We start from the raw sequence: 12,500 nt of genomic DNA, 5'->3' as shown, positions 1-12,500 counted from the left end.
TAATAAAGATCAAATTCCATGCCTATGCCAAGTTGGACCAAGGCCCCATCTCGTTTTGCTATAAGCAAGGGCGTGGCAAGGCACGCGGGGGGCCAAAAAATCAAAGTGCTCCGAAAATGCACACGGGGGTGTCAAGCAACCTCCATGTACCGTGGCATGACCGTGGCCAAGTAATAAAGATCAAATTCCATGCCTATGCCAAGTTGGACCAAGGCCCCGTCTCGTTTTGCTATAAGCAAGGGCGTGGCAAGGCACGCGGGGGGCCAAAAAATCAAAGTGCTCCGAAATGCACACGGGGGTGTCAAGCAACCTCCATGTACCGTGGCATGACCGTGGCCAAGTAATAAAGATCAAATTCCATGCCTATGCCAAGTTGGACCAAGGCCCCGTCTCGTTTTGCTATAAGCAAGGGCGTGGCAAGGCACGCGGGGGGCCAAAAAATCAAAGTGCTCCGAAAATGCACACGGGGGTGTCAAGCAACCTCCATGTACCGTGGCATGACCGTGGCCAAGTAATAAAGATCAAATTCCATGCCTAGGCCAAGTTGGACCAAGGCCCCGTCTCGTTTTGCTATAAGCAAGGGCGTGGCAAGGCACGCGGGGGGCCAAAAAATCAAAGTGCTCCAAAATGCACACGGGGGTGTCAAGCAACCTCCATGTACCGTGGCATGACCGTGGCCAAGTAATAAAGATCAAATTCCATGCCTATGCCAAGTTGGACCAAGGCCCCGTCTCGTTTTGCTATAAGCAAGGGCGTGGCAAGGCACGCGGGGGGCCAAAAAATCAAAGTGCTCCGAAAATGCACACGGGGGTGTCAAGCAACCTCCATGTACCGTGGCATGACCGTGGCCAAGTAATAAAGATCAAATTCCATGCCTAGGCCAAGTTGGACCAAGGCCCCGTCTCGTTTTGCTATAAGCAAGGGCGTGGCAAGGCACGCGGGGGGCCAAAAAATCAAAGTGCTCCGAAAATGCACACGGGGGTGTCAAGCAACCTCCATGTACCGTGGCATGACCGTGGCCAAGTAATAAAGATCAAATTCCATGCCTATGCCAAGTTGGACCAAGGCCCCGTCTCGTTTTGCTATAAGCAAGGGCGTGGCAAGGCACGCGGGGGGCCAAAAAATCAAAGTGCTCCGAAATGCACACGGGGGTGTCAAGCAACCTCCATGTACCGTGGCATGACCGTGGCCAAGTAATAAAGATCAAATTCCATGCCTATGCCAAGTTGGACCAAGGCCCCGTCTCGTTTTGCTATAAGTAAGGGCGTGGCAAGGCACGCGGGGGGCCAAAAAATCAAAGTGCTCCGAAATGCACACGGGGGTGTCAAGCAACCTCCATGTACCGTGGCATGACCGTGGCCAAGTAATAAAGATCAAATTCCATGCCTATGCCAAGTTGGACCAAGGCCCCGTCTCGTTTTGCTATAAGCAATGGCGTGGGAAGGCACGCGGGGGGCCAAAAAATCAAAGTGCTCCGAAATGCACACGGGGGTGTCAAGCAACCTCCATGTACCGTGGCATGACCGTGGCCAAGTAATAAAGATCAAATTCCATGCCTATGCCAAGTTGGACCAAGGCCCCGTCTCGTTTTGCTATAAGCAAGGGCGTGGGAAGGCACGCGGGGGGCCAAAAAATCAAAGTGCTCCGAAATGCACACGGGGGTGTCAAGCAACCTCCATGTACCGTGGCATGACCGTGGCCAAGTAATAAAGATCAAATTCCATGCCTATGCCAAGTTGGACCAAGGCCCCGTCTCGTTTTGCTATAAGCAAGGGCGTGGCAAGGCACGCGGGGGGCCAAAAAATCAAAGTGCTCCGAAAATGCACACGGGGGTGTCAAGCAACCTCCATGTACCGTGGCATGACCGTGGCCAAGTAATAAATTTAAATTCCATGCCTATGCCAAGTTGGACCAAGGCCCCGTCTCGTTTTGCTATAAGCAAGGGCGTGGCAAGGCACGCGGGGGGCCAAAAAATCAAAGTGCTCCGAAATGCACACGGGGGTGTCAAGCAACCTCCATGTACCGTGGCATGACCGTGGCCAAGTAATAAAGATCAAATTCCATGCCTATGCCAAGTTGGACCAAGGCCCCGTCTCGTTTTGCTATAAGCAAGGGCGTGGCAAGGCACGCGGGGGGCCAAAAAATCAAAGTGCTCCAAAATGCACACGGGGGTGTCAAGCAACCTCCATGTACCGTGGCATGACCGTGGCCAAGTAATAAAGATCAAATTCCATGCCTATGCCAAGTTGGACCAAGGCCCCATCTCGTTTTGCTATAAGCAAGGGCGTGGCAAGGCACGCGGGGGGCCAAAAAATCAAAGTGCTCCGAAAATGCACACGGGGGTGTCAAGCAACCTCCATGTACCGTGGCATGACCGTGGCCAAGTAATAAAGATCAAATTCCATGCCTATGCCAAGTTGGACCAAGGCCCCGTCTCGTTTTGCTATAAGCAAGGGCGTGGCAAGGCACGCGGGGGGCCAAAAAATCAAAGTGCTCCGAAATGCACACGGGGGTGTCAAGCAACCTCCATGTACCGTTGCATGACCGTGGCCAAGTAATAAAGATCAAATTCCATGCCTATGCCAAGTTGGACCAAGGCCCCGTCTCGTTTTGCTATAAGCAAGGGCGTGGCAAGGCACGCGGGGGGCCAAAAAATCAAAGTGCTCCGAAAATGCACACGGGGGTGTCAAGCAACCTCCATGTACCGTGGCATGACCGTGGCCAAGTAATAAAGATCAAATTCCATGCCTAGGCCAAGTTGGACCAAGGCCCCGTCTCGTTTTGCTATAAGCAAGGGCGTGGCAAGGCACGCGGGGGGCCAAAAAATCAAAGTGCTCCAAAATGCACACGGGGGTGTCAAGCAACCTCCATGTACCGTGGCATGACCGTGGCCAAGTAATAAAGATCAAATTCCATGCCTATGCCAAGTTGGACCAAGGCCCCGTCTCGTTTTGCTATAAGCAAGGGCGTGGCAAGGCACGCGGGGGGCCAAAAAATCAAAGTGCTCCGAAAATGCACACGGGGGTGTCAAGCAACCTCCATGTACCGTGGCATGACCGTGGCCAAGTAATAAAGATCAAATTCCATGCCTAGGCCAAGTTGGACCAAGGCCCCGTCTCGTTTTGCTATAAGCAAGGGCGTGGCAAGGCACGCGGGGGGCCAAAAAATCAAAGTGCTCCGAAAATGCACACGGGGGTGTCAAGCAACCTCCATGTACCGTGGCATGACCGTGGCCAAGTAATAAAGATCAAATTCCATGCCTATGCCAAGTTGGACCAAGGCCCCGTCTCGTTTTGCTATAAGCAAGGGCGTGGCAAGGCACGCGGGGGGCCAAAAAATCAAAGTGCTCCGAAATGCACACGGGGGTGTCAAGCAACCTCCATGTACCGTGGCATGACCGTGGCCAAGTAATAAAGATCAAATTCCATGCCTATGCCAAGTTGGACCAAGGCCCCGTCTCGTTTTGCTATAAGCAAGGGCGTGGCAAGGCACGCGGGGGGCCAAAAAATCAAAGTGCTCCGAAAATGCACACGGGGGTGTCAAGCAACCTCCATGTACCGTGGCATGACCGTGGCCAAGTAATAAAGATCAAATTCCATGCCTATGCCAAGTTGGACCAAGGCCCCGTCTCGTTTTGCTATAAGCAAGGGCGTGGCAAGGCACGCGGGGGGCCAAAAAATCAAAGTGCTCCGAAATGCACACGGGGGTGTCAAGCAACCTCCATGTACCGTGGCATGACCGTGGCCAAGTAATAAAGATCAAATTCCATGCCTATGCCAAGTTGGACCAAGGCCCCGTCTCGTTTTGCTATAAGCAAGGGCGTGGCAAGGCACGCGGGGGGCCAAAAAATCAAAGTGCTCCAAAATGCACACGGGGGTGTCAAGCAACCTCCATGTACCGTGGCATGACCGTGGCCAAGTAATAAAGATCAAATTCCATGCCTATGCCAAGTTGGACCAAGGCCCCATCTCGTTTTGCTATAAGCAAGGGCGTGGCAAGGCACGCGGGGGGCCAAAAAATCAAAGTGCTCCGAAAATGCACACGGGGGTGTCAAGCAACCTCCATGTACCGTGGCATGACCGTGGCCAAGTAATAAAGATCAAATTCCATGCCTATGCCAAGTTGGACCAAGGCCCCGTCTCGTTTTGCTATAAGCAAGGGCGTGGCAAGGCACGCGGGGGGCCAAAAAATCAAAGTGCTCCGAAATGCACACGGGGGTGTCAAGCAACCTCCATGTACCGTGGCATGACCGTGGCCAAGTAATAAAGATCAAATTCCATGCCTATGCCAAGTTGGACCAAGGCCCCGTCTCGTTTTGCTATAAGCAAGGGCGTGGCAAGGCACGCGGGGGGCCAAAAAATCAAAGTGCTCCGAAAATGCACACGGGGGTGTCAAGCAACCTCCATGTACCGTGGCATGACCGTGGCCAAGTAATAAAGATCAAATTCCATGCCTAGGCCAAGTTGGACCAAGGCCCCGTCTCGTTTTGCTATAAGCAAGGGCGTGGCAAGGCACGCGGGGGGCCAAAAAATCAAAGTGCTCCAAAATGCACACGGGGGTGTCAAGCAACCTCCATGTACCGTGGCATGACCGTGGCCAAGTAATAAAGATCAAATTCCATGCCTATGCCAAGTTGGACCAAGGCCCCGTCTCGTTTTGCTATAAGCAAGGGCGTGGCAAGGCACGCGGGGGGCCAAAAAATCAAAGTGCTCCAAAATGCACACGGGGGTGTCAAGCAACCTCCATGTACCGTGGCATGACCGTGGCCAAGTAATAAAGATCAACTTCCATGCCTATGCCAAGTTGGACCAAGGCCCCATCTCGTTTTGCTATAAGCAAGGGCGTGGCAAGGCACGCGGGGGGCCAAAAAATCAAAGTGCTCCGAAAATGCACACGGGGGTGTCAAGCAACCTCCATGTACCGTGGCATGACCGTGGCCAAGTAATAAAGATCAAATTCCATGCCTATGCCAAGTTGGACCAAGGCCCCATCTCGTTTTGCAATAAGCAAGGGCGTGGCAAGGCACGCGGGGGGCCAAAAAATCAAAGTGCTCCGAAAATGCACACGGGGGTGTCAAGCAACCTCCATGTACCGTGGCATGACCGTGGCCAAGTAATAAAGATCAAATTCCATGCCTATGCCAAGTTGGACCAAGGCCCCGTCTCGTTTTGCTATAAGCAAGGGCGTGGCAAGGCACGCGGGGGGCCAAAAAATCAAAGTGCTCCGAAATGCACACGGGGGTGTCAAGCAACCTCCATGTACCGTGGCATGACCGTGGCCAAGTAATAAAGATCAAATTCCATGCCTATGCCAAGTTGGACCAAGGCCCCGTCTCGTTTTGCTATAAGCAAGGGCGTGGCAAGGCACGCGGGGGGCCAAAAAATCAAAGTGCTCCGAAAATGCACACGGGGGTGTCAAGCAACCTCCATGTACCGTGGCATGACCGTGGCCAAGTAATAAAGATCAAATTCCATGCCTATGCCAAGTTGGACCAAGGCCCCGTCTCGTTTTGCTATAAGCAAGGGCGTGGCAAGGCACGCGGGGGGCCAAAAAATCAAAGTGCTCCGAAATGCACACGGGGGTGTCAAGCAACCTCCATGTACCGTGGCATGACCGTGGCCAAGTAATAAAGATCAAATTCCATGCCTATGCCAAGTTGGACCAAGGCCCCGTCTCGTTTTGCTATAAGCAAGGGCGTGGCAAGGCACGCGGGGGGCCAAAAAATCAAAGTGCTCCAAAATGCACACGGGGGTGTCAAGCAACCTCCATGTACCGTGGCATGACCGTGGCCAAGTAATAAAGATCAAATTCCATGCCTATGCCAAGTTGGACCAAGGCCCCATCTCGTTTTGCTATAAGCAAGGGCGTGGCAAGGCACGCGGGGGGCCAAAAAATCAAAGTGCTCCGAAAATGCACACGGGGGTGTCAAGCAACCTCCATGTACCGTGGCATGACCGTGGCCAAGTAATAAAGATCAAATTCCATGCCTATGCCAAGTTGGACCAAGGCCCCGTCTCGTTTTGCTATAAGCAAGGGCGTGGCAAGGCACGCGGGGGGCCAAAAAATCAAAGTGCTCCGAAATGCACACGGGGGTGTCAAGCAACCTCCATGTACCGTGGCATGACCGTGGCCAAGTAATAAAGATCAAATTCCATGCCTATGCCAAGTTGGACCAAGGCCCCGTCTCGTTTTGCTATAAGCAAGGGCGTGGCAAGGCACGCGGGGGGCCAAAAAATCAAAGTGCTCCGAAAATGCACACGGGGGTGTCAAGCAACCTCCATGTACCGTGGCATGACCGTGGCCAAGTAATAAAGATCAAATTCCATGCCTAGGCCAAGTTGGACCAAGGCCCCGTCTCGTTTTGCTATAAGCAAGGGCGTGGCAAGGCACGCGGGGGGCCAAAAAATCAAAGTGCTCCAAAATGTACACGGGGGTGTCAAGCAACCTCCATGTACCGTGGCATGACCGTGGCCAAGTAATAAAGATCAAATTCCATGCCTATGCCAAGTTGGACCAAGGCCCCGTCTCGTTTTGCTATAAGCAAGGGCGTGGCAAGGCACGCGGGGGGCCAAAAAATCAAAGTGCTCCAAAATGCACACGGGGGTGTCAAGCAACCTCCATGTACCGTGGCATGACCGTGGCCAAGTAATAAAGATCAACTTCCATGCCTATGCCAAGTTGGACCAAGGCCCCATCTCGTTTTGCTATAAGCAAGGGCGTGGCAAGGCACGCGGGGGGCCAAAAAATCAAAGTGCTCCGAAAATGCACACGGGGGTGTCAAGCAACCTCCATGTACCGTGGCATGACCGTGGCCAAGTAATAAAGATCAAATTCCATGCCTATGCCAAGTTGGACCAAGGCCCCATCTCGTTTTGCTATAAGCAAGGGCGTGGCAAGGCACGCGGGGGGCCAAAAAATCAAAGTGCTCCGAAAATGCACACGGGGGTGTCAAGCAACCTCCATGTACCGTGGCATGACCGTGGCCAAGTAATAAAGATCAAATTCCATGCCTATGCCAAGTTGGACCAAGGCCCCGTCTCGTTTTGCTATAAGCAAGGGCGTGGCAAGGCACGCGGGGGGCCAAAAAATCAAAGTGCTCCGAAATGCACACGGGGGTGTCAAGCAACCTCCATGTACCGTGGCATGACCGTGGCCAAGTAATAAAGATCAAATTCCATGCCTATGCCAAGTTGGACCAAGGCCCCGTCTCGTTTTGCTATAAGCAAGGGCGTGGCAAGGCACGCGGGGGGCCAAAAAATCAAAGTGCTCCAAAATGCACACGGGGGTGTCAAGCAACCTCCATGTACCGTGGCATGACCGTGGCCAAGTAATAAAGATCAAATTCCATGCCTATGCCAAGTTGGACCAAGGCCCCATCTCGTTTTGCTATAAGCAAGGGCGTGGCAAGGCACGCGGGGGGCCAAAAAATCAAAGTGCTCCGAAAATGCACACGGGGGTGTCAAGCAACCTCCATGTACCGTGGCATGACCGTGGCCAAGTAATAAAGATCAAATTCCATGCCTATGCCAAGTTGGACCAAGGCCCCGTCTCGTTTTGCTATAAGCAAGGCGTGGCAAGGCACGCGGGGGGCCAAAAAATCAAAGTGCTCCGAAATGCACACGGGGGTGTCAAGCAACCTCCATGTACCGTGGCATGACCGTGGCCAAGTAATAAAGATCAAATTCCATGCCTATGCCAAGTTGGACCAAGGCCCCGTCTCGTTTTGCTATAAGCAAGGGCGTGGCAAGGCACGCGGGGGGCCAAAAAATCAAAGTGCTCCGAAAATGCACACGGGGGTGTCAAGCAACCTCCATGTACCGTGGCATGACCGTGGCCAAGTAATAAAGATCAAATTCCATGCCTAGGCCAAGTTGGACCAAGGCCCCGTCTCGTTTTGCTATAAGCAAGGGCGTGGCAAGGCACGCGGGGGGCCAAAAAATCAAAGTGCTCCAAAATGCACACGGGGGTGTCAAGCAACCTCCATGTACCGTGGCATGACCGTGGCCAAGTAATAAAGATCAAATTCCATGCCTATGCCAAGTTGGACCAAGGCCCCGTCTCGTTTTGCTATAAGCAAGGGCGTGGCAAGGCACGCGGGGGGCCAAAAAATCAAAGTGCTCCAAAATGCACACGGGGGTGTCAAGCAACCTCCATGTACCGTGGCATGACCGTGGCCAAGTAATAAAGATCAACTTCCATGCCTATGCCAAGTTGGACCAAGACCCCGTCTCGTTTTGCTATAAGCAAGGGCGTGGCAAGGCACGCGGGGGGCCAAAAAATCAAAGTGCTCCGAAAATGCACACGGGGGTGTCAAGCAACCTCCATGTACCGTGGCATGACCGTGGCCAAGTAATAAAGATCAAATTCCATGCCTATGCCAAGTTGGACCAAGGCCCCATCTCGTTTTGCTATAAGCAAGGGCGTGGCAAGGCACGCGGGGGGCCAAAAAATCAAAGTGCTCCGAAAATGCACACGGGGGTGTCAAGCAACCTCCATGTACCGTGGCATGACCGTGGCCAAGTAATAAAGATCAAATTCCATGCCTATGCCAAGTTGGACCAAGGCCCCGTCTCGTTTTGCTATAAGCAAGGGCGTGGCAAGTCACGCGGGGGGCCAAAAAATCAAAGTGCTCCAAAATGCACACGGGGGTGTCAAGCAACCTCCATGTACCGTGGCATGACCGTGGCCAAGTAATAAAGATCAAATTCCATGCCTATGCCAAGTTGGACCAAGGCCCCGTCTCGTTTTGCTATTAGCAAGGGCGTGGCAAGGCACGCGGGGGGCCAAAAAATCAAAGTGCTCCGAAAATGCACACGGGGGTGTCAAGCAACCTCCATGTACCGTGGCATGACCGTGGCCAAGTAATAAAGATCAAATTCCATGCCTAGGCCAAGTTGGACCAAGGCCCCGTCTCGTTTTGCTATAAGCAAGGGCGTGGCAAGGCACGCGGGGGGCCAAAAAATCAAAGTGCTCCAAAATGCACACGGGGGTGTCAAGCAACCTCCATGTACCGTGGCATGACCGTGGCCAAGTAATAAAGATCAAATTCCATGCCTATGCCAAGTTGGACCAAGGCCCCGTCTCGTTTTGCTATAAGCAAGGGCGTGGCAAGGCACGCGGGGGGCCAAAAAATCAAAGTGCTCCGAAAATGCACACGGGGGTGTCAAGCAACCTCCATGTACCGTGGCATGACCGTGGCCAAGTAATAAAGATCAAATTCCATGCCTAGGCCAAGTTGGACCAAGGCCCCGTCTCGTTTTGCTATAAGCAAGGGCGTGGCAAGGCACGCGGGGGGCCAAAAAATCAAAGTGCTCCGAAAATGCACACGGGGGTGTCAAGCAACCTCCATGTACCGTGGCATGACCGTGTCCAAGTAATAAAGATCAAATTCCATGCCTATGCCAAGTTGGACCAAGGCCCCGTCTCGTTTTGCTATAAGCAAGGGCGTGGCAAGGCACGCGGGGGGCCAAAAAATCAAAGTGCTCCGAAATGCACACGGGGGTGTCAAGCAACCTCCATGTACCGTGGCATGACCGTGGCCAAGTAATAAAGATCAAATTCCATGCCTATGCCAAGTTGGACCAAGGCCCCGTCTCGTTTTGCTATAAGCAAGGGCGTGGCAAGGCACGCGGGGGGCCAAAAAATCAAAGTGCTCCGAAAATGCACACGGGGGTGTCAAGCAACCTCCATGTACCGTGGCATGACCGTGGCCAAGTAATAAAGATCAAATTCCATGCCTAGGCCAAGTTGGACCAAGGCCCCGTCTCGTTTTGCTATAAGCAAGGGCGTGGCAAGGCACGCGGGGGGCCAAAAAATCAAAGTGCTCCGAAAATGCACACGGGGGTGTCAAGCAACCTCCATGTACCGTGGCATGACCGTGGCCAAGTAATAAAGATCAAATTCCATGCCTATGCCAAGTTGGACCAAGGCCCCGTCTCGTTTTGCTATAAGCAAGGGCGTGGCAAGGCACGCGGGGGGCCAAAAAATCAAAGTGCTCCGAAAATGCACACGGGGGTGTCAAGCAACCTCCATGTACCGTGGCATGACCGTGGCCAAGTAATAAAGATCAAATTCCATGCCTATGCCAAGTTGGACCAAGGCCCCGTCTCGTTTTGCTATAAGCAAGGGCGTGGCAAGGCACGCGGGGGGCCAAAAAATCAAAGTGCTCCGAAATGCACACGGGGGTGTCAAGCAACCTCCATGTACCGTGGCATGACCGTGGCCAAGTAATAAAGATCAAATTCCATGCCTATGCCAAGTTGGACCAAGGCCCCGTCTCGTTTTGCTATAAGCAAGGGCGTGGCAAGGCACGCGGGGGGCCAAAAAATCAAAGTGCTCCGAAAATGCACACGGGGGTGTCAAGCAACCTCCATGTACCGTGGCATGACCGTGGCCAAGTAATAAAGATCAAATTCCATGCCTATGCCAAGTTGGACCAAGGCCCCGTCTCGTTTTGCTATAAGCAAGGGCGTGGCAAGGCACGCGGGGGGCCAAAAAATCAAAGTGCTCCGAAATGCACACGGGGGTGTCAAGCAACCTCCATGTACCGTGGCATGACCGTGGCCAAGTAATAAAGATCAAATTCCATGCCTATGCCAAGTTGGACCAAGGCCCCGTCTCGTTTTGCTATAAGCAAGGGCGTGGCAAGGCACGCGGGGGGCCAAAAAATCAAAGTGCTCCGAAAATGCACACGGGGGTGTCAAGCAACCTCCATGTACCGTGGCATGACCGTGGCCAAGTAATAAAGATCAAATTCCATGCCTATGCCAAGTTGGACCAAGGCCCCGTCTCGTTTTGCTATAAGCAAGGGCGTGGCAAGGCACGCGGGGGGCCAAAAAATCAAAGTGCTCCGAAATGCACACGGGGGTGTCAAGCAACCTCCATGTACCGTGGCATGACCGTGGCCAAGTAATAAAGATCAAATTCCATGCCTATGCCAAGTTGGACCAAGGCCCCGTCTCGTTTTGCTATAAGCAAGGGCGTGGCAAGGCACGCGGGGGGCCAAAAAATCAAAGTGCTCCGAAAATGCACACGGGGGTGTCAAGCAACCTCCATGTACCGTGGCATGACCGTGGCCAAGTAATAAAGATCAAATTCCATGCCTATGCCAAGTTGGACCAAGGCCCCGTCTCGTTTTGCTATAAGCAAGGGCGTGGCAAGGCACGCGGGGGGCCAAAAAATCAAAGTGCTCCGAAATGCACACGGGGGTGTCAAGCAACCTCCATGTACCGTGGCATGACCGTGGCCAAGTAATAAAGATCAAATTCCATGCCTATGCCAAGTTGGACCAAGGCCCCGTCTCGTTTTGCTATAAGCAAGGGCGTGGCAAGGCACGCGGGGGGCCAAAAAATCAAAGTGCTCCGAAAATGCACACGGGGGTGTCAAGCAACCTCCATGTACCGTGGCATGACCGTGGCCAAGTAATAAAGATCAAATTCCATGCCTATGCCAAGTTGGACCAAGGCCCCGTCTCGTTTTGCTATAAGCAAGGGCGTGGCAAGGCACGCGGGGGGCCAAAAAATCAAAGTGCTCCGAAATGCACACGGGGGTGTCAAGCAACCTCCATGTACCGTGGCATGACCGTGGCCAAGTAATAAAGATCAAATTCCATGCCTATGCCAAGTTGGACCAAGGCCCCGTCTCGTTTTGCTATAAGCAAGGGCGTGGCAAGGCACGCGGGGGGCCAAAAAATCAAAGTGCTCCGAAAATGCACACGGGGGTGTCAAGCAACCTCCATGTACCGTGGCATGACCGTGGCCAAGTAATAAAGATCAAATTCCATGCCTATGCCAAGTTGGACCAAGGCCCCGTCTCGTTTTGCTATAAGCAAGGGCGTGGCAAGGCACGCGGGGGGCCAAAAAATCAAAGTGCTCCGAAAATGCACACGGGGGTGTCAAGCAACCTCCATGTACCGTGGCATGACCGTGGCCAAGTAATAAAGATCAAATTCCATGCCTAGGCCAAGTTGGACCAAGGCCCCGTCTCGTTTTGCTATAAGCAAGGGCGTGGCAAGGCACGCGGGGGGCCAAAAAATCAAAGTGCTCCGAAATGCACACGGGGGTGTCAAGCAACCTCCATGTACCGTGGCATGACCGTGGCCAAGTAATAAAGATCAAATTCCATGCCTATGCCAAGTTGGACCAAGGCCCCGTCTCGTTTTGCTATAAGCAAGGGCGTGGCAAGGCACGCGGGGGGCCAAAAAATCAAAGTGCTCCGAAATGCACACGGGGGTGTCAAGCAACCTCCATGTACCGTGGCATGACCGTGGCCAAGTAATAAAGATCAAATTCCATGCCTATGCCAAGTTGGACCAAGGCCCCGTCTCGTTTTGCTATAAGCAAGGGCGTGGCAAGGCACGCGGGGGGCCAAAAAATCAAAGTGCTCCGAAAATATTTTTCCACTTTCCAGTCCACTTATACATATTATGTGCAGTGTGCACACAAGACACCTTCCCAAAATTCGACTTATATGAGGCGTTTTACGTCAAATCCGCCTATTTT

Source organism: Trifolium pratense, linkage group LG1 (assembly GCF_020283565.1).
Source record: "Trifolium pratense cultivar HEN17-A07 linkage group LG1, ARS_RC_1.1, whole genome shotgun sequence".
In the NCBI taxonomy this organism is placed as follows: domain Eukaryota; kingdom Viridiplantae; phylum Streptophyta; class Magnoliopsida; order Fabales; family Fabaceae; genus Trifolium; species Trifolium pratense.
This window is presented reverse-complemented; position numbering follows the sequence as displayed.